General features: G+C 44.3%; 1 pseudogene; it reads left to right on the top strand.

Annotated features, from left to right (window-relative positions):
- The first annotated feature begins 7,208 nt into the window (after positions 1–7,208).
- Positions 7,209–23,765, top strand: part of LOC138854527 (uncharacterized) — a 41,501-nt pseudogene continuing 24,944 nt past the window's right edge.

The following is a 23,765-nucleotide window of genomic DNA, read 5'->3' on the forward strand; positions in this document are numbered from 1 at the left end:
CAATTACTTTATTTAACATTTTAAATTTATCACACAACACTGCCGCATCATTGTAATCTTCATCACTTTCTTCCGGATTATCTCTATAGACAGGGGCAGCTTCCAATTTCCTTCCACATATTAGGTGAGAAGGTGTTAATACATCTGCCTCAGGTGTATCACTCATGTACGAGAGAGGACGATTATTTATCCAATTTTCCGCCTCCACTAACACTGCACGGAATTCTTCCAAATTAATTTTCTTCCGGTGTAGTACTTACGGAGACACCACTTCACTGTGCCTATAAGTTTTTCGTACAGCCCCCCTGCCAAGGGGCTCTAGGAGTAATAAATTTCGAGGTACACCTTCGTTGGGTTAACAGAGATTGAACATCATTACTATTATTTAACTCAATCAAATGTTGAGCACCTGCTACAAAATTTGTGGCATTATCCGAAATCATCAACCTCGGACAGGATCTCCTAGCTGCAAATTTTCGAAACAGCTGTATAAACTGTTCTGCAGACAAGTCCTGTGCCACTTCTAAATGAACTGCCCTAGTAGCAGTACAGGTGAACAAACAAACATACACTTTAAGTGGAACACCATCTGAAGTACCTGTTAAAATTATTGGACCACTATAGTCTACACCTGTTACATCAAATGGTTTCACTAATTGTACACACTCCTTTGGCAATGGTGGAGGACCTGGGTACATATAGGATCTGGCATCCACACGGCGACATATTACACAAGATTTAATTACCCTTTTTACACTTTGCCGTCCTTGTGGAATCCAGAAAGTTTCCCTAATACAATTTAAGGTATCTTGTACCCCACCATGCATTACATTTTTATGGGCATTTAGAACAATTAAATTTGTTAGATGATGAGTTTTGGGCAGTAAGATAGTGTGTTTAGCATAATCACCCAATTCAGCATTTTGTAACCTACCTCTGCACCTAATTACATTGTTCTCTAAATACAGCCCCAATTTCTCTGTTATGGAACCTTTCACAATTTTTCTTTCCATCATCAATTTAATCTCATTTCCATAGATTTCTTCTTGTACCCTCTTTATCCAATATTCAAGAGGATGTGAAAACTTATATGAGATATTCATCTTGTTTAGAAATTTAAACACCAACTTAGTTACATTGATTAGTTTGGGTAAAGAAGAATACCTATTTATATCAATGGCTAAGGAAGGACAAACTATTGGAGCGGTGGTCACAGTAATTTTAACAGGAGCAATATACACCTTTTGTACAGGCCAATTAGCTTTATTTACCAACCAGCTCGGTTCTTTAAACCATGATACAGCATTTGCAAATTTAGCATAAGGTAAACCTCGAGACAAGAAATCAGCTGGATTCTCCTCACCAGGTATATGATTAAATGTTAACATATGCTGACCCAAACTATTATACTTCTCTTGCATCTGATTAATTTCAGCGACTCTGTTTTGTACGTACACAATTTTACTGTTTCCATTAAGAATCCATTGTAAGGATACCTCATTATCAGACCAAATTACAGTGTCGGTAATATTTATCTCCTGCAACTTATTTCTTATATAATTAGCTAATTTGACACCTACATAAATGGCTGTTAATTCCAACTGAGGCAAGGTACATGATTTAATTGGAGACACTTTAGCCTTAGATATAACAAGAGAAATAACACTATTACATTGAAGGTAAGCAACTGCTCCATATGCCAATTTTGAAGTATCACAAAAAATGTGGAGTACATTTTTCCCATTTGGATTGGCCACCTGGCGTGGGAACTCCAACATTGGAATTTTTTCATAATCACCAATTAATTTATCCCATCTGTTAATGTATTCCTCAGGTAGAATTTCATCCCAAGCATATTTAAGTTTCCATGCTTCCTGTATTAATAATTTCCCTCTTATAGTAAGGGGTGACACTAAACCTAGTGGATCAAAACATTTGGAAACTTCAGCAAGCAAGACTCTCTTAGTTAATTTACTGGGCATACTGTAATCAGGGCCAGATTACCGCATAGGCAAACTAGGCATTTGCCTAGGGCCCTGTGCATTTGGGGGCCCCGCAGTCCAAGGGGTTCAGGGGCTCATCCAAGACTGCGCACATGGTGCAAGTGCATGATGCAATGATAACAATAATGGTCAGTGATTTATAAAGGGAATAATAGTGCTGTAGTGGTTATGCTGAATATAATAGGTACATGATGTCACTACTTTAATAGCCTAATCTAGTAATACTATGCTGTCTTGAGTTTATTCTCTTTAAAATGCATGATTTAACAAGATAGTTATAATGGCTGTTGGTAAATGGTTTTGGTTGTCTTGATGTACTTTCCCTATTAAATTTAATCTAAATAGCCAGAATGTATTTAATTAGACCTTAAACAGGCTCACACCGACCCCCCCCACCCCCAAGCTGAAAGGGGTCGCTTCGCTTACCCTTAACTCAAAGGGGCCCCGCCAATCTGAATAGCCTAGGGCCCGGAGACTTCTTAATCTGGCCCTGACTGTAATTATTAGGTTTTAACATTAACAAATCTCTCTCAGTATCCCAAGGTAAACCCAATACATTACTACATTTTGGCACTTCATCTCCAGGGTAATCTTCACTTATTTTGTCCTTTAATTTGGACGAATTACTATTCCATTCCCTCAGAGGCATATTTGCACTTTGCATTATTTTATTAGCCTCTCCATAAGTCATTAACAGTTCCTCTTCAGTTGACGTCACACCCAGGAAATTGTCCACATAAAATTGTTTGCACATTACTTTACTCAATGGACTTCCCGTACGTTTAAGGTGTGCATTTATCGTCGTGTGAAGTAGGAACGGACTGGATGTAGCACCAAATAATACACTCCTAAAGTGAAAGGTTTTCAGAGGGCTAAGTGGGTCACTAGGATTCTCAGGCCATAAGAAGCGGATACAATCCCAGTCAGCCTCTTGTAAACCCACTCTTAGGAAAGCTTTACTTATGTCAGCCGTAAAGGTATAATTCTTCACCCTGAAATTTAATAAGATATCTCCTAATTTTTCCATCAACGACGGACCTGTCATCAAACAGTCATTTAAACTAGGTACATTTTTGTTACTCCTGGCACTACAATTAAACACAATCCTCAAAGGATCCTTCTTCATTCCGTGATGTGGGAAATAGTGACCATAAATTTTGGCTTGCTCAGGAGGTACCTCTTCTATAAATTTATTAATTAACTGCTCAGCAATTATATCATTATAGGCAGTTAACAATTCTGGTGTCTTACTCAGTTCGCGGAGCTGAGCCTTTAATTGTCCATATGCCATTCTGTAATTAGTGGGCAATTCTGGATGGTTCAGTCTCCACGGAAGTCGTACCCAGTATTGTCCAGATTCAAATTTTACAGCTCTCAGGTACTGTTCCTGAGTATAAGAATCGTCTGGACTTTCTTCATTTACATTTATTCCAATGCTGTCTAATTCCCACAATTTATGCACTGGCTCAACACCATCCTCTATGAAAGAATTATACTGGGACACGATTTCATGAGTAAGACACACAGTTATGGTATTTGTAGTTTCCTCTAGTCATGTATTATTATTACGAGGAATTCTACCATACATTACATGGCCTCCAATTCTGGTAAATATATAAATTTGTGGATTGTATATTAAAATTAATAAATGATTATATATACACACATTTGCATAACAGAAGGAGAATATATCTTCATATCACTCACCAATTTGACTGGAGATTAAGGTGTATCATACTCAGAAAACCTCACTGTCTATCTATGAAAATAACACTGGCCAGAGTTACAACATAAGACTTATCTGAGGTTCCTGGAGCTGTCTTGTCCAGTCGCCTGATATCTCAAGTTATGCAGGACTGCACATCCAACAATTTCGGTTCCTATTTGAGAGGTGTCAACCCAATTTTAACCTCTAGAGCACGAAAATTCTTCCCATTATTCACTAACGTTTTTGTTGACCAGTTCAAACATGGCGAGTCTTCTCTGCGCAGGAGCAGAATTTCCCATTTTTTATAACATAAATTTTTATTAAATATAGTATGCTACACTAATTTAAATAAAAAATACACTGTGTTTTTTCTGGAAAATACATTATTTTCCACAGCCCTGATGTTTTAGGCTCGCTACAGTATCGAAAATAATATTGCATGATGGGTACCTCTATGTGTTCTAAAGCCAAACTGTTTTTCAGTAAAAAGGTGATTAAACTCCATATAGTAGTTCAGTCTGTTGGAAATGATCTTCTCAAGAACTTTCCCAGTGACTTCAAGTAAAGATATAGGTCTATAGTTCCCTGGTTGATGGATGTCTTTATTGGGCTTAGCAAGAAAGATCATCCTAGCAGTCTTAAAAACCACTGGAAAATGTCTGGAGGCCAAGATGGCATTAAAGATATTAACCAAAGACTGTTTACAGTTTCTGGGTCGGAACTTGATTTGTTTCATTGTTATTCCAGAGAGGCCAGGGGCTCTATTTCGCATTCTTCCAATAACCTGACTTATCTCGAGTAGTGTGATAGGTCTAGTAAGTGGGTGGGTATCTTCAAGAGTTGAAGTATCGATGGAAGGTAGTGGTTGTAGATCATCCAAGTTCTCATCTCTCCATTCATTTACCAACTGATAGTGATTATTGTTAAATCGACGACTGTTATTGTGGGAGAGAATTTTCTCCCATACATCACCCATCAAATTAGCCTGGTCCTGTGGATCATCAAGTTTAATCTCAACATCTTCATCTTCCTCATCAGTGAAGGTATGAATTAGGTAGTTAGGAGCCTTGTGCTTTGCCGCTAACAGTTGTCGGATCTTACTCCAAAATTTTGCTGGCTCACGTTTATACTGATTAGCTTGGAGAACTAGCAGTTTCCATTAGTCACGTTTGTGATGACTAATCATGTTAATTAATTCTTGCCTCAATCTGTGCAATGTAGCTGCTGGTGGTTGTCGCGTTTGAAGATGCCTTCGACATTCTGTTTGATAATTTCTCAAAGCGTCTCTAATTTCCCTCGTAGATTTATATTGTTGGTAGATCTTTGTGGAGGCTAATTGGCAAGTTGCATTAGTAGCATCAATTATTCGATTGTGAAGGGGCCTGATCGCGTCGTCAATTGCAGTGGAAGGTAGATTTTCCAACGACACAATTTCATCGTCACCCAGAAATGCCCTGAAGGGGTCAAATCCTAGGGTGTTGAGATTGGGTTTAGGAGTTACAGGTATTCTAAATGGAGAAGTTTGTAGTTGTATTATAACAGGGATATGGTCAGATCCTACGTTTCCACCAGGAGAGATACGACAATGAAAGAGGTCACAGTCTCTGTTTGTCAGTACTATATCTGGTGTCCCTGGATGAGGACCAATATACGATTTAAAGAATGGGCCTTGAAATGACAAGTTTCTGGCTGTCATGATATTAAATAGTTGTTTTCCTTTTAAGTCACCCAGTGGAATACCAACTCCACAGTTAAAGAGGGCAGGGTGATGAGCATTAAAATCTCCCGCTAGAATTGTTGGAATATTTCTGCTTTATATCCTATGTAGAGGAATTGACTCTATATATTGTTGTCTCGGGGGAAAATATCCAGTTGCTATCACTAGTTGTCCATGAGACGTTGTCATTTCTATTGCAAGAATGTTATCTTCATCAACATGAATATTTTTAAATGTATAGCCTAATTTAACTAAGATGGCTACACCACCAAAGGGTCCTCTCGATTTCTCCACAGTAGAGTAACCACGTAATTTAATATGTTGATCAACTCTTGCAGCTGTCTCGTTCAAGAGTATAACATCGGGATTGTAATTATGTAGTTCAACCTCAAGGAGGTAACGGTTATTAAAGAAATGTTGAACATTAAGTTGGAAAATTGTAATCCCCATTATTTCTTGCACTTCGCACGTGTGCTGCGGTCTGAACGCCTGCAAGTAATGTCATGTTTGGTATCCACACTATCCCTGCTGGACTCGTCAAGGGGAGGAGGGAAGTTCTGCGTAGTTGCTTGTGTATTAAAAGTGTCACCATCCTCACTAGAACTGGTAATATTAACAGAATCATTAGAGTCATTAGAGTCATCATCAGAAAACTGAGGTGTGATATTCCCAGTTTCAGGAAGCAGAGAGGCTTATGTGAGTTAATGGGAGACTGTGGAGGCTCCAAGGGAAAATTTGGTAGGCCAGGTGAATTACCCTGGGAAAGTTCCTGTTCAACAGGATCAGCTGCAATAGCGGAAGAGTTAGCATCAATCTCTGGGGCATTGTTAGGGTCAGGTATTGACTCATTGGGTTAAGGGGAGTTGACAACCTGGGTATGCGAGTTGGGTGATCCCTGAACAAGGGATGAATTAGGCTTATTTGTAGAAGTAGAGTAGGGCACATACTTCCTGTTTTGAGAGGGGTGGGCCATAATAACCTTAACATTATCTGGGATAGTAATGGGAGTGATCCCATTAGCCATTAACAAATCATTTAAGATTTTAGAGCAGAGTTGAATGTCACCTCCTGCTACATCTTTGGCCATCATATACATTAGTTGTGCTCTCATCATATCCCCGGCTGAGGATACCTGAGACATGGAAGGGGAGGCTGTACCTTGTTGTTGCGTTTGTGTATGTTGTAGGTGAGGGTTAGATTGTGGCGCTCCAAGAGGGGCAGAATTCCAAACATTGGAACCAGTGGAAGAGACCTGAGGAGTCCCACTAGATCCAGACAAAGCTAGGAAGGAAGTTTGGGACATTGTTGGAGGTGCCTCAGGAGTGGTCTTCTTAGAAGTGGATAGTTTCTTAGCTTCTAAAATTTTCTGCATTTCCTTTATCCTCTGAGGACAGATAGTAGAAACAGCATGGTGTTTTCCATTGCAGAGGACACACTTGGGCTTAGTTTTGTTATGGCAATCTTTAAAAGGATATTGACCAGAGCATATGCTGCAAATCAGTGTTTGAGTACTGCATTTGTTGGTGGTATGACCAAGTGCGTAACATTTGTAACATTGTGTAACACTGACAAACCGCTCAAGAGAGATTTGGTCAGGTGTACATCTGGTGCCAAAACATTTGAAGCCATTTTGACACACTAGTTTGGCTTCCTCAGGTTTCTCAAGTATTAACTTTAATGATACCTGGCATAGAAAACCGGTGTAAGGAAACACGCTAAATGTTTTTACCCTCGCCGGGAATCGAGCCCTGAGTCACCGTGTGAAGCGAGAGTTTTCGCCATGGGGCCTGATGGTGAAGGCTCTCGCTCCACACGGTGAGAGTCCGGTGCACTTCTCAAACAAGGGTTCATTACACTCTTGTTTGATAGTGTTACAATACACATATAGTGCACCATTGTGTGTAATATAATCGGCGTATGCGCGCAGTGCACAGTTATCCCTGGATCCTCCCTGTGTATGTGTGTACTCACCTAGTTGAGGTTGCGGGGGTCGAGTCCGAGCTCCTCGCCCCGCCTCTTCACTGATCGCTACTAGGTCACTCTCCCTGAGCCGTGAGCTTTATCATACCTCTGCTTAAAGCTATGTATGGATCCTGCCTCCACTACATCGCTTCCCAAACTATTCCACTTACTGACTACTCTGTGGCTGAAGAAAAACTTCCTAACATCCCTGTGATTCATCTGTGTCTTCAACTTCCAACTGTGTTCCCTTGTTACTGTGTCCAATCTCTGGAACATCCTGTCTTTGTCCACCTTGTCAATTCCTCTCAGTATTTTGTATGTCGTTATCATGTCCCCCCTATCTCTCCTGTCCTCCAGTGTCGTCAGGTTGATTTCCCTTAACCTCTCCTCGTAGGACATACCTCTTAGCTCTGGGACTAGTCTTGTTGCAAACCTTTGCACTTTCTCTAGTTTCTTCACGTGCTTGGCTAGGTGTGGGTTCCAAACTGGTGCCGCATACTCCAATATGGGCCTAACGTACACGGTGTACAGGGTCCTGAATGATTCCTTATTAAGATGTCGGAATGCTGTTCTGAGGTTTGCTAGGCGCCCATATGCTGCAGCAGTTATTTGGTTGATGTGCGCTTCAGGAGATGTGCCTGGTGTTATACTCACCCCAAGATCTTTTTCCTTGTGTGAGGTTTGTAGTCTCTGACCCCCTAGACTGTACTGTGTGTGTGTGTGTGTGTGTGTGTGTGTGTGTGTGTGTGTGTGTGTGTGTGTGTGTGTGTGTGTGTGTGTGTGTGTGTGTGTGTGTATGTGTGTGTGTGTGTGTGTGTGTGTGTATGTGTGTGTGTGTGTGTGTGTGTGTGTGTGTGTGTATGTGTACTCACCTATTTGTGGTTGCAGGGGTCGAGTCTTAGCTCCTGGCCCCGCCTCTTCACCGGATGCTACTGGGTCCTGTCTCTCCCTGCTCCATGAGCTTTATCAAACCTCGTCTTAAAACTGCGTATGGTTCCTGCCTCCACTACGTCATTTTCTAGGCTATTCCACTGCCTTACAACTCTATGACTGAAGAAATACTTCCTAATATCTCTCTGACTCATTTGTGTTTTCAACTTCCAATTGTGGCCTCTTGTTTCTGTGTCCCCTCCCTGGAACATCCTGTCTTTGTCCACCTTGTCTATTCCACGCAGTATTTTATATGTCGTTATCATGTCTCCCCTGACCCTCCTGTCCTCCAGTGTCGTCAGGCCGATTTCCCTTAATCTTTCTTCATAGGACATTCCCCTTAGCTCTGGAACTAACCTTGTCGCAAACCTTTGTACTTTCTCTAGTTTCTTGACGTGCTTTATCAAGTGCGGGTTCCAAACAGGTGCTGCATACTCCAGTATGGGCCTGACGTACACGGTGTACAGTGTCTTGAACGATTCCTTACTAAGGTATCGGAATGCTGTTCTGAGGTTTGCCAGGCGCCCATATGCTGCAGCAGTTACCTGGTTGATGTGTGCTTCCGGAGACATGTGTGTGTGTGTGTGTGTGTGTGTGTGTGTGTGTGTGTGTGTGTGTGTGTGTGTGTGTGTGTGTGTGTGTGTGTGTGTGTGTGTGTGTGTGTGTGTGTGTGTGTGTGTGTGTGTGTGTGTGTGTGTGTGTGTGTGTATGTATGTGTGTGTGTGTGTGTGTGTGTGTGTGTGTGTGTGTGTGTGTGTGTGTGTGTGTGTACTCACCTAGTTGTACTCACCTAGTTGAGGTTGCGGGGGTCGAGTCCGAGCTCCTGGCCCCGCCTCTTCACTGATCGCTACTAGGTCACTCTCCCTGAACCGTGAGCTTTATCATACCTCTGCTTAAAGCTATGTATGGATCCTGCCTCCACTACATCGCTTCCCAAACTATTCCACTTACTGACTGCTCTGTGGCTGAAGAAATACTTCCTAACATCCCTGTGATTCATCTGTGTCTTCAACTTCCAACTGTGTCCCCTTGTTACTGTGTCCAATCTCTGGAACATCCTGTCTTTGTCCACCTTGTCAATTCCTCTCAGTATTTTGTATGTCGTTATCATGTCCCCCCTATCTCTCCTGTCCTCCAGTGTCGTCAGGTTGATTTCCCTTAACCTCTCCTCGTAGGACATACCTCTTAGCTCTGGGACTAGTCTTGTTGCAAACCTTTGCACTTTCTCTAGTTTCTTTACGTGCTTGGCTAGGTGTGGGTTCCAAACTGGTGCCGCATACTCCAATATGGGCCTAACGTACACGGTGTACAGGGTCCTGAACGATTCCTTATTAAGATGACGGAATGCTGTTCTGAGGTTTGCTAGGCGCCCATATGCTGCAGCAGTTATTTGGTTGATGTGCGCTTCAGGAGATGTGCCTGGTGTTATACTCATCCCAAGATCTTTTTCCTTGAGTGAGGTTTGTAGTCTCTGGCCCCCTAGACTGTACTCCGTCTGCGGTCTTCTTTGCCCTTCCCCAAACTTCATGACTTTGCACTTGGTGGGATTGAACTCCAGGAGCCACTTGCTGGACCAGGTCTGCAGCCTGTCCAGATCCCTTTGTAGTTCTGCCTGGTCTTCGATCGAGTGAATTCTTCTCATCAACTTCACGTCATCTGCAAACAGGAACACCTCAGAGTCTATTCCTTCCGTCATGTCGTTCACAAATACCAGAAACAGCACTGGTCCTAGGACTGACCCCTGTGGGACCCCGCTGGTCACAGGTGCCCACTCTGACACCTCGCCACGTACCATGACTCGCTGCTGTCTTCCTGACAAGTATTCCCTGATCCATTGTAGTGCCTTCCCTGTTATCCCTGCTTGGTCCTCCAGTTTTTGCACCAATCTCTTGTGTGGAACTGTGTCAAACGCCTTCTTGCAGTCCAAGAATATGCAATCCACCCACCTTTTTGCAGTCCAAGAATATGCAATACACCCACCCCTCTCTCTCTTGTCTTACTGCTGTCACCATGTCATAGAACTCCAGTGGGTTTGTGACACAGGATTTCCCATCCCTGAAACCATGTTGGCTGCTGTTGATGAGATCATTCCTTTCTAGGTGTTCCACCACTCTTCTCCTGATAATCTTCTCCATGACTTTGCATACTATACATGTCAGTGACACTGGTCTGTAGTTTAATGTTTCATGTCTGTCTCTTTTTTTAAAGATTGGGACTACATTTGCTGTCTTCCATGCCTCAGGCAATCTCCCTGTTTCGATAGATGTATTGAATATTGTTGTTAGGGGTACACATAGCGCCTCTGCTCCCTCTCTCAATACCCATGGAGAGATGTTATCTGGCCCCATTGCCTTTGAGGAATCTAGCTCACTCAGAAGCCTATTCACTTCTTCCTCGGTTGTGTGTACTGTGTCCAGCACTTGGTGGTGTGCCCCACCTCTCCGTCTGTCTGGAGCCCCTTCTGTCTCCTCTGTGAACACTTCTTTAAATCTCGTGTTGAGTTCCTCACATACTTCACGGTCATTTCTTGTTGTCTCTCCCCCTTCCTTCCTTAGCCTGATTACCTGGTCCTTGACTGTTGTTTTCCTCCTGATGTGGCTGTATAACAGCTTTGGGTCAGATTTGGCTTTCGCTGCTATGTCGTTTTCATATTGTCGTTGGGCCACCCTTCTTATCTGTGCATATTCATTTCTGGCTCTACGACTGCTCTCCTTATTCTCCTGGGTCCTTTGCCTTCTATATTTCTTCCATTCCCTAGCACACTTGGTTTTTGCCTCCCTGCACCTTTGGGTGAACCATGGGCTCATCCTGGCTTTTTCATTAATCCTGTTACCCTTGGGTACAAACCTCTCCTCAGCCTCCTTGCACATTGTTGCTACATATTCCATCATCTCATTAACTGGCTTCCCTGCCAGTTCTCTGTCCCACTGAACCCCATTCAGGAAGTTCCTCATTCCCATGTAGTCCCCTTTCTTGTAGTTTGGCTTCATTCATCCTGGCCTTCCTGCTTCCCCCTCCACCTGTAGCTCTACTGTGTATTCGAAGCTTAAAACCACATGATCGCTGGCCCCAAGGGGTCTTTCGTATGTGATGTCCTCAATATCTGCACTACTCAAGGTGAATACTAGGTCCAGTCTTGCTGGTTCATCCTCTCCTCTCTCTCTTATAGTGTCCCTTACGTGTTCGTACATGAAGTTTTCCAGTACCACCTCCATCATCTTAGCCCTCCATGTGTCTTGGCCCCCATGTGGCTCCAAGTTCTCCCAATCAATCTCCTTGTGGTTAAAGTCACCCATGATCAGGAGCTTTGCCCTGCATGCATGAGCTCTTCTGGCCATTGCAGCCAGTGTGTCAACCATCGCTCTATTGCTCTCGTCATACTCTTGCCTTGGCCTCCTGCTGTTCTGTGGTGGGTTATACATCACTGCAATTACCACCTTGGGACCTCCAGAGTGAAGTGTTCCTGCTATGTAATCGCTTGCTTCTCCGTTGTCTCCTCTCTCCAGCTCATCAAAATTCCATTGGTTTTTGATCAACATTGCCACTCCTCCACCCCACCTGTTACCTTTGTCTTTCCTCAGGATCTGGTATCCCTTTGGAAAGATGGCATCTGTTATCATACCTGTTAGCTTGGTTTTTCTGAGAGCTATGATGTCCGGTGATGCCTCTTTGACTCTTTCGTGCCACTCCTCCCACTTATTTGTTATTCAATCAGTTTCCTTTCCAACACTGTGGTTTGGGGGGCCTGTGGGGGTGGGAGACCTGGTAGCATACTGTGGGATTCTATAGCTGGGTGTTGGGTGGAAGCTGTGAGTGTGGATTGTAGTTTGTGTTGGGATGGTGTTCTGAGGATAGTTCTGTGTGTGCTTGCCCTTGCTGCTCTGTTCTGCTCTGACTGACCTCTGCTGGTTCCATCCTTGTTTCTTTTCCTAGCTCCTTTCGGTTTTTTGTCCTCTCCCTCAGCTGCTGTCGTTCTGTTGGTGTTCTGTCTCTGTACTTTTGTACTTTGTACTTTTCCGAGTATTTCAACCGTGGTTTCTCTTGGAGGATCCTGTCCCTCCCTGTTTCTGTCCTGAGAATCAGCTTGATCGGTCGTTTTCTTCCCTTCAAGTACCCCCCTATTCTCTGAAAATTTACAATCTCGTCCATGTCTTCTTCACCTATTTCCGTGATGATGTTCTCAATCTCCTTTCTTTCTGCCTGCCGTCTTTCAGTGTGTGTTCTTTCATCACTCTCTTGAAGCCCATGGATACACACTGATTTTGCCCTTTCCTCCTCCCATTGCCTCTCCCTCTGTGACTCTGGTTCCTGTCTGTACGTGGTCATTTTCTCCCTTGTTTTTTCTAGTGGCTCTTGGTAGCATTGTTGTGCCTCTGCATTTGACCTATCACCCTCTCCACCTGCACCCAGCTGCTCTCCCCTTTCACTCCTTGGCCCTTCTTGGCAGGTTGATATGGCCTTAGCGTATGTGTGTGTGTGTGTGTGTGTGTGTACTCACCTATTTGTACTCACCTATTTGTGGTTGCAGGGGTCGAGTCCTAGCTCCTGGCCCCGCCTCTTCACCGGTTGCTACTAGGCCCTCTCTCTCCCCGCTCCATGAGCTTTATCAAACCTCGTCTTAAAACTGTGTATGGTTCCTGCCTCCACTACGTCATTTTCTAGGCTATTCCACTGCCTTACAACTCTATGACTGAAGAAATACTTCCTACTATCTCTCTGACTCATTTGTGTCTTCAACTTCCAATTGTGGCCTCTTGTTTCTGTGTCCCCTCCCTGGAACATCCTGTCTTTGTCCACCTTGTCTATTCCACGCAGTATTTTATATGTCGTTATCATGTCTCCCCTGACCCTCCTGTCCTCCAGTGTCGTCAGGCCGATTTCCCTTAATCTTTCTTCATAGGACATTCCCCTTAGCTCTGGAACTAACCTTGTCGCAAACCTTTGTACTTTCTCTAGTTTCTTGACGTGCTTTATCAAGTGCGGGTTCCAAACAGGTGCTGCATACTCCAGTATGGGCCTGACATACACGGTGTACAGTGCCTTGAATGATTCCTTACTAAGGTATCGGAATGCTGTTCTCAGGTTTGCCAGGCGCCCATATGCTGCAGCAGTTATCTGATTGATGTGTGCTTCCGGAGACGTGCTCGGTATTATACTCACCCCAAGATCTTTCTCCTTGAGTGAGGTTTGCAGTCTTTGGCCACCTAGCCTATACTCTGTCTGTGGTCTTCTGTGCCCTTCCCCTATCTTCATGACTTTGCATTTGGCAGGATTAAATTCGAGAAGCCATTTGCTGGACCAGGTGTCCAGTCTGTCCAGGTCTCTTTGAAGTCCTGCCTGGTCCTCATCAGATTTAATTCTCCTCATTAACTTCACATCATCTGCAAACAGGGACACTTCTGAGTCTAACCCTTCCGTCATGTCGTTCACATATACCAAAAATAGCACTGGTCCTAGGACCGACCCCTGTGGGACCCCGCTCGTCACAGGTGCCCACTGTGATACATCATTACGTACCATGACTCGTTGTTGCCTCCCTGTCAGGTATTCTCTGATCCATTGCAGTGCCCTTCCTGTTATATGCGCCTGATGCTCTAGCTTCTGCACTAATCTCTTGTGAGGAACTGTGTCAAAGGCCTTCTTGCAGTCCAAGAAGATGCAATCAACCCACCCCTCTCTCTCTTGTCTTACTTCTGTTATTTTATCATAAAACTCCAGAAGGTTTGTGACACAGGATTTGCCTTCCGTGAATCCGTGCTGGTTGGCATTTATACTCCTGTTCCGTTCCAAGTGCTCCACCACTCTCCTCCTGATAATCTTCTCCATAATTTTGCATACTATACACGTCAATGACACAGGTCTATAGTTTAGTGCCTCTTTTCTGTCTCCTTTTTTAAAAATGGGAACTACATTTGCCGTCTTCCATACCTCAGGTAGTTGCCCAGTTTCCAGGGATGTGTTGAAGATTGTGGTAAGTGGCACGCACAACATATCTGCTCCCTCTCTAAGGACCCATGGGGAGATGTTGTCCGGTCCCATTGCCTTTGAGGTATCGATGTCCCTTAGCAGTTTCTTCACCTCCTCCTCATCTGTATGTATGTCGTCCAACACTTGTTGGTGTATTCCTTGCTGGTGTCCCCATCTGGTCTGTCCCCCCAGAGTCCTTCCTGTCTCTACTGTAAATACTTCCTTAAATCTCGTGTTGAGCTCCTCACATACCTCTTGATCGTTTCTTGTGAGTTCTCCACCTTCTTTTCTCAGCCTTATCACCTGGTCCTTGACTGTTGACTTCCTCCTAATGTGGCTATACAGCAGTTTCGGGTCAGATTTGACTTTCGATGCTATGTCGTTTTCATACTGTCGCTGGGCCTCCCTCCTTATCTGTGCATACTCGTTTCTGGCTCTTCTACTAATCTCCTTGTTTTCCTGGGTCCTATGCCTCCTGTACCTTTTCCATTCTCTGTTGCACTTAGTTTTTGCCTCCCTACACCTTCGGGTAAACCAAGGACTCGTTTTGGTCTTCCTATTATTTCTGTTTCCCTTGGGAACAAAACTTTCCTCTGCCTCCTTGCACTTTGTTGCCACATATTCCATCATCTCGTTTACTGATTTTCCTACCATTTCTCTGTCCCACTGAACCTCCTGCAGGAAGTTTCTCATACCTGTGTAGTCCCCCCTTTTATAGTTTGGCCTGTCCCCTTCAGCTCCTGTTACCTTCTCCACTTGTAACTCTACTATATAGTCAAAACTCAGAACCACATGATCGCTAGCTCCAAGGGGCCTCTCGTAAGTGATATCCTCAATGTCTGAACTGCTCAGGGTGAACACAAGATCCAGTCTTGCTGGCTCATCCTCCCCTCTCTCACTGGTTGTGTCCCTGACATGTTGATGCATGAGGTTTTCAAGTACCACATCCATCATCTTGGCTCTCCATGTTTCGGGACCCCCATGTGGCTCCTGGTTTTCCCAGTCGATCTCCCTGTGGTTGAAATCGCCCATTACCAGTAACTTTGCTCTGCTCGAGTGAGCTCTTCTTGCCACCTCAGCCAGTGTGTCCACCATCACCCTGTTGTTTTCTTCGTACTCCTCTCTTGGCCTCCTGCAGTTCTGTGGTGGGTTATACATCACTCCAATGACTACTTTATGTTCTCCGGACTGAATTGTACCTGCAATGTAGTCTCTTTCTCCAATCATGTCCATGCCTTCCATTTCCTCAAATCCCCATCGGTGTTTTATGAGCAGTGCAACCCCTCCTCCCCCTCTACTCCTTCTATCTTTCCTCAGGATCTGATATCCTGTTGGGAAGATTGTGTCTGTTATTGTCTCAGCGAGTTTTGTTTCTGTGACTGCTATGATGTCTGGGGATTCTTCACTGATTCTTTCATTCCACTCCTCATGCTTATTCGTTATTCCATCCGCGTTTGTGTACCAAACCTTTAGTTTCTTTTCTATCATTGTGTGTGTGTGTGTGTGTGTGTGTGTGTGTGTGTGTGTCATACAACACCACTGACTCATATAAACATTGAAATAAAAGACAATATTCCAGAGATAGCTGGCAGGAGATTCCTATTAAATTATCACTAAAAAAGTGCTTAAAATATCTTTGAAATTGTGTTATTCAGAAGACAATTGACTGATCTCAGTGACTCTCACAGACTCACAGACTCACAGACTCACAGACTCACAGACTCACAGACTCACAGACTCACAGACTCACAGACTCAGACTCATTCAGATATGAATAAATATTTTAAATTCAGGTTAATGTTAAATATTATGTCAGAAATGTTGAACACAAATTAATTTTTAAATTTGCTAGTCGAGTTTTTCAGTGGTTCAGAAGAATAAATAATTTATTTAAAAAATATTTTAATAAAATTAGCATATTGAAGGCTACAAAGCTAGTTAAAATGATGAAATCTTCCTATAAGCAAGGCAATTAATGTAGAAAGTTTGAAGCCAATCAGACAAGGCATTCTCCAGGTGTCACATGGAATCCAGGGATTCCAAATATGTATATCAACTATATTAATAATCTGGCAAATTTGCAGTTAAACAACCCATGTTGTTTAACTGCAAGGTTTGAAGAGGATCTGAGAAGTCATTCTCCAGTTACCGAATGGAAATGAATATTGTAATTTTGTCTGACAGAGACACCATTCCCACGAGCCCTCCTAGGGTGGAGAAGGTGCCAGAGCCAGAGCTTGCTACCACCTGCAGTTCACAAGACGGCCATTCCCATGAGCCCCCGTGGGGCGGGGAAGATGGCAGAGCAGAGGTCTAGCTTCTCCCTACGAGCCCCTTGAGCGCGGGGAATGGGGCTAGGCCTGGGGACAGTTGGTCCCAGAAGATGAGGAGATACTTGTACCTCCTCCCATGGCAGACATAGGTCTCAGACACTCCCAAGACAGGGAGCCAAGACAGGGAGCCAAGACAGGGAGCCAAGACAGGGAGCCAAGACAGGGAGCCAAGACAGGGAGCCAAGACAGGGAGCCAAGACAGGAAGCCAAGACAGGGAGCCAAGACAGGGAGCCAAGACAGGGAGCCAAGACAGGGAGCCAAGACGGGGAGCCAAGACGGGGAGCCAAGACAGGGAGCCAAGACAGGGAGCCAAGACAGGGAGCCAAGACAGGGAGCCAAGACAGGAAGCCAAGACAGGGAGCCAAGACAGGGAGCCAAGACAGGGAGCCAAGACAGGGAGCCAAGACAGGGAGCCAAGACAGGGAGCCAAGACAGGGAGCCAAGACAGGGAGCCAAGACAGGAAGCCAAGACAGGAAACCAAGACAGGGAGCCAAGACAGGAAGCCAAGACAGGAAGCCAAGACAGGGAGCCAAGACAGGAAGCCAAGACAGGGAGCCAAGACAGGGAGCCAAGACAGGAAGCCAAGACAGGAAGCCAAGACAGGGAGCCAAGACAGGAAGCCAAGACAGGGAGCCAAGACAGGGAGCCAAGACAGGGAGCCAAGACAGGGTCACCATCTGAAAAACACTCGGGCCGGGAGAGTACCGGCGAATCAAATTGATGATTTGTCTGATATAACTGGCACCTACATAATTCAGTAACGATGTAAATCTTCCAGTGAACAAAACAAACCAGCTCTAAAAGTTTGAAACCAACCAGAAGATATATTCTTCAGCTATCACACTGACACTAACAATTCCAAATATTATTTAACTTATCACACCAACAAATCTGCAGCTACAGAACCTAAACTTAGGTTTCTCTCTTCTCATAAGATGTGTTAATATTAATAAATGAATCCATTCAACTGAGACAGTCATTTCACTGGAAAAATATAAAAGACAGTCAACACCGACACACACCAATAACAATCCCAGTCTTTTTTTAAGTAGGATACACCAGTGTTGGGAATTTATGGTTAATCAGAAAAGGTTAACTCAAATTGATGGCCTGGTGGTTAACGCTCTCGCTTCACAAGTGGATGGTCTGCGTTCGACTCCCAGCGAGGGTAGAAACATTGAGCGTTTTTCTTTACACCGGTTGTCTGTGTTCAGCCATCAGCAAAATGGGTACCTGGGTGTTAGTGGACTGGTGTGGGTCACATCCTGGGTGTTAGTGGACTGGTGTGGGTCGCATCCTGGGTGTTAGTGGACTGGTGTTGGTCGCATCCTGGGTGTTAGTGGACTGGTGTGGGTCGCATCCTGGGTGTTAGTGGACTGGTGTGGGTCGCATCCTGGGTGTTAGTGGACTGGTGTTGGTCGCATCCTGGGTGTTAGTGGACTGGTGTGGGTCGCATCCTGGGTGTTAGTGGACTGGTGTTGGTCGCATCCTGGGTGTTAGTGGACTGGTGTGGGTCGCATCCTGGGTGTTAGTGGACTGGTGTGGGTCGCATCCTGGGTGTTAGTGGACTGGTGTGGGTCGCATCCTGGGTGTCAGTGGACTGGTGTGGGTCGCATCCTGGGTGTTAGTGGACTGGTGTGGGTTGCATCCTGGGTGTTAGTGGACTGGTGTGGGTTGCATCCTGGGTGTTAGTGGACTGGTGTGGGTTGCATCCTGGGTGTTAGTGGACTGGTGTGGGTCGCATCCTGGGTGTTAGTGGACTGGTGTTGGTCGCATCCTGGGTGTTAGTGGACTGGTGTGGGTCGCATCCTGGGTGTTAGTGGACTGGTGTGGGTCGCATCCTGGGTGTTAGTGGACTGGTGTGGGTCGCATCCTGGGTGTTAGTGGACTGGTGTTGGTCGCATCCTGGGTGTTAGTGGACTGGTGTTGGTCGCATCCTGGGTGTTAGTGGACTGGTGTGGGTTGCATCCTGGGTGTTAGTGGACTGGTGTTGGTCGCATCCTGGGTGTTAGTGGACTGGTGTTGGTCGCATCCTGGGTGTTAGTGGACTGGTGTTGGTCGCATCCTGGGTGTTAGTGGACTGGTGTGGGCCGCATCCTGGGTGTTAGTGGACTGGTGTGAGTCGCATCCTGGGTGCTAGTGGACTGGTGTTGGTCGCATCCTGGGTGTTAGTGGACTGGTGTGGGTCGCATCCTGGGTGTTAGTGGACTGGTGTGGGTCACATCCTGGGTGTTAGTGGACTGGTGTGGGTCACATCCTGGGTGTTAGTGGACTGGTGTGGGTCGCATCCTGGGTGTTAGTGGACTGGTGTGGGTCGCATCCTGGGTGTTAGTGGACTGGTGTGGGTCGCATCCTGGAACAAAACTGACCTAATTTGCGGGAAATGCTCAGCATAACAAGCGACTTTCTATATAGTAGTATGTCATTGATGTCAGCTATGGTCTGTATACTTTGTACATGTACTGGTAGTGTGGAAAATTAAATTTCCCTGGATGTAACTCATAAGATACATACCAGTAAATGGTAACAAAGATAATTATTATTTATCAAGGTTATAGAGACAAGTAGGAATTTTAGGACACCTAGGTCGCAAAAAAATGTCCCCCTTCGATACCTACTACAGTCTATCTCTCCACAAGTCACTCTGGACCTATATTAATTTTAAATGAAAATACATCACCAGGAATTCTGGTAAAAACATTAATATAAATATGTGGACTGTATATTAAATTTAAAATGTGAATACATATACATTGAAGGAGAATTTATAATAATAAGACTCACCAATTAGTCTGGAGATTACAGTGTGTCATACTCAAAACCCCCGGCCTAAATTATGAAGAAAATACTGGCCAGAATTCTAACATAAATAGACATGACTCAGCTGTGATAATATCCTGTTTCCATCTAATTATGGAGTCCTGTCCAGTCGCCTAATTCTCACGTTCTGCAGGACTGCAATTCCAACAATTTCGGCTCCTATCTGAGAGGTTTTAAGCCCAATATAACCTCTAGAGTGACAAAAATTCTTTCGATTTTCACTAACGTTTGTCTCGGTCAATTCAAAACATGGCGACTCTCCCCCAGCGATGCTCACCCATTTCACTGGTTCTTTATTTATTTACAAATTAATTTTTATTACCTACAATATATTCCATCAATTTACATACAAAATACACTGTATTTTTGGAGAATATACAGTATTTTCCATAGGCAGTAAATACAGATATTATTATTATTATTATTATTATTATTATTAACCTGGAGCGATGTATATAACAGTGACCAGAGGAGTTTAATTTAATATGTTTATTATGCATCTTTACCTTGCCACTATTCCTGCTGCCTGCCATGTATTCTCCTCTGTGTTTAACTGAAGAAACCTGCCACCTGGAGTCCACCTGGAGGGTATTCTCGGGGTTAACGCCCCCGCGGCCCGGTCCACGACCAGGCCTCCCGGTGGATCAGGGCCTGATTAACCAGGCTGTTACTGCTGACTGCACATAGTCCAACGTAAGAACCACAGCCTGGCTAATCCACGCAGGTGGAACGTTACAACGACAAAGATACATGTGTCTGACTCATCAACATAGATTCAAGGAAGCCTTAATGAATAAGAAATATCTAGCTAGCAGAAGTAACTGTCGGAATTATATATACACAGACGAGGCTATAATGGTAGCTTCAGATTATACCAGCAACTGCCCTGGAGATCAGGTGGTCTAATTATAGTCTGCTTGTACTGACAAAGGTTAATTTAGCAGTGTGGAGGGATTAGTCATGATTGGTACAGTAGTCACAGTAAGACAGTGACCACATCCCTCTGTAAACACCAGCCACCATCACCCCTCCCTCGCACTCTGATATATTACTCTATTAAACACCGGACTTGTAATTGGATTAACGCGTGATGCAACCAATCTGCCAGGTAGCCAATTACGTAATAGCCAGAAGGTAATTGTTAGGTTACAGACGCAGTGGTGGGATGATCCTGACGTCTGACTCCTGCTAAGTTACCTTCATTGTTCACTACCAGGCCATCAATTATCTTCTCTGACTCTATTTCATTAGTAGCTAAATTGATTTTTCCCGTAGGCCTTGAATTACTACAGCAACAACAACAACAACAACAACAACAACAACAACTACTACTACTACTACTACTACTACTACTACTACTACTACTACTACTACTACTACTACTAATAATAATAATAATAATAATCTACGCTCATCTTCCATTACTTTTGGCTAAGCTTGAATTTAGTTAATTAATTTTCATTGAAGTTACAATAATTACATTAAAAAAAATTAAGCTTGTTTCTTTATATGATTGACATATGTAAATATTAAAATTATATATGAAAAAATATTTAGATGCATGTTAAAGAAAAAAATTAAAAAATATTAACATAAATGTAAAAAACTTGAATAACAGTGGAAAAGGAATTTAATATTAAATTATAATTTTTGATAATCGCAGAGCAGAGGCCTAGCTTCTCCCTACGAGCCTCCCCTGGGGCGTGGAAGATGGCAGAGCAGAGGCCTAGCTTCTCCCTACGAGCCTCCCCTGGGGCGTGGAAGATGGCAGAGCAGAGGCCTAGCTTCTCCCTACGAGCCTCCCCTGGGGCGTGGAAGATGACAGAGCAGAGGCCTAGCTTCTCCCTACGAGCCTCCCCTGGGGCGTGGAAGATGGCAGAGCAGAGGCCTAGCTTCTCCCTACGAGCCTCCCCTGGGGCGGGGAAGATGGCAGAGCAGAGGCCTAGCTTCTCCCTACGAGCCCCGTGAGAGCAGGGAATGTGGCTAGGCCTGGGGACAGTTGGTCCCAACGATGAGGGAGTACTTGTACCTCCTCCCATGGCAGACTTATGTCTCAGACACTCCCTAGACAGGGAGCCAAGGCCGGTCCACCACTTGGACAAGGCCCGGGCCGCCACTTGGACAAGGCCGGGCCGCCACTTGGACAAGGCCCGGGCCGCCACTTGGACAAGGCCGGGCCGCCACTTGGACAAGGCCCGGGCCGCCACTTGGGCAAGGCCGGGCCACCACTTGGACAAGGCCGGGCCGCCACTTGGACAAGGCCGGGCCACCACTTGGACAAGGCCGGGCCACCACTTGGACAAGGCCGGGCCGCCACTTGGACAAGGCCGGGCCACCACTTGGACAAGGCCGGGCCGCCACTTGGACAAGGCCGGGCCACCACTTGGACAAGGCCGGGCCGCCACTTGGACAAGGCCCGGGCCGCCACTTGGGCAAGGCCGGGCCGGGAGAATACCCGCGAATCAACGAGGAGATAGCTGTTGTGACCGGGTGTGAATGATTCCTTTGTAACTTGCCATGATTGTGACCAGATCTACCTGGAGTTCATTACCTTGTAACTTGTTCAACTATCTAACCTTAGGGGCTCAGCCCCTGGACCCATTGTGTACCTCTGTAATATTGAGGTACAGTCCCTGGTCCCATTGTGTACCTCTGTAATATTGAGGTACAGTCCCTGGACCCATTGTGTACCTCTGTAATATTGAGGTACAGTCCCTGGACGCATTGTGTACCTCTGTAATATTGAGGTACAGTCCCTGGACCCATTGTGTACCTCTGTAATGTTGAGGTACAGTCCCTGAACCCATTGTGTACCTTTGTAATATTGAGGTACAGTCCCTGGACCCATTGTGTACCTCTGTAATATTGAGGTACAGTCCCTGGACCCATTGTGTACCTCTGTAATATTGAGGTACAGTCCCTGGACCCATTATGTACCTCTGTAACATTGAGGTACAGTCCCTGGACCCATTATGTACCTCTGTAACATTGAGGTACAGTCCCTGGACCCATTATGTACCTCTGTAACATTGAGGTACAGTCCCTGGACCCATTATGTACCTCTGTAACATTGAGGTACAGTCCCTGGACCCATTATGTACCTCTGTAACATTGAGGTACAGTCCCTGGACCCATTATGTACCTCTGTAATATTGAGGTACAGTCCCTGGACCCATTATGTACCTCTGTAACATTGAGGTACAGTCCCTGGACCCATTATGTACCTCTGTAATTCTTTGACTACCGTCCACAGGATAGGTATGGGCTGCATAATAAACACATTACACTACAACTGTGTCCTGACCTTAACTATCCTTGAATAAGAATGTATATCTGTGTATAATATAAATTACCTGAAAGATTACCTTAATTCCAGTTGATCTCAAAAATATTTTTTCTTGCTGGTGACGTACAAGTGTTAAGAAACATTAATGTGTTTATATATTGAACAAAGTATTGGAATGTATATTTTATTGGGTTCAGGGAAGAAAATTTATATGATAAATCTATATATATTTTACAGATGTATATATAATTTTGTACAAAGTTAGATAATGTGCTATTGTTGATTGGTTAATTGAGCTTAAAGGTTGTAGGTCACGTGATTTTAATACAAAATTATGATATTAAACTGAGATATATATCCCTCCATAAGTATATACATTGCTCCTTTCAGTGCATACATACAGGGCCGGATTTAGACCTTGGGGGCCCGGGGCACTTTAGGTTTGGGGCCCTCAACATGGAAATTAAATTGAATTACAAATAAATGAACTAAAATGAATGATAAACGACAGTTTTTGAAAAAAAAAATATATTAGGTTTCGAAGATATCTTATTTTAATTTTCTGAATTTTATTGACTTTAAGAATAACTTTGACTATAATTTTCAGTTTTTTAATATATTCTATCTACGCTATATAATAATTACCGATGTATATTTATATCTTTGGTGTCAAAAGTATTATTATTATTATAATCAAGGGGAAGCGCTAAACCCGGAGGATTATACAGCGCCTGGGGGGGGGGGGATGTGGAAGGCATTCAGGCTTAATTCGGGGAACTGGAACACAGATACAATTCCCTAAATCAAGAGCCCCTCACCAACATCATGGAACCTTCCTTGAGGGGTGACCAAAAGTACACAAGCTTTTTCTCTGACAGGACACAACATGTCTGAATCACCTGCGGCGGTTCACTGTTCATGTTTACACAAGTATCTGTAGAATGTTGTTATGGTGATTCATTACCTTCACTATGTTCATTTAATATGTTGTTTTTATTTCCTGCAGATGAACTTGGGAATGCGTGCGGGTCCTCGGA

This window comes from Cherax quadricarinatus, chromosome 62, assembly GCF_038502225.1.
Source record: "Cherax quadricarinatus isolate ZL_2023a chromosome 62, ASM3850222v1, whole genome shotgun sequence".
NCBI lineage: Eukaryota > Metazoa > Arthropoda > Malacostraca > Decapoda > Parastacidae > Cherax > Cherax quadricarinatus.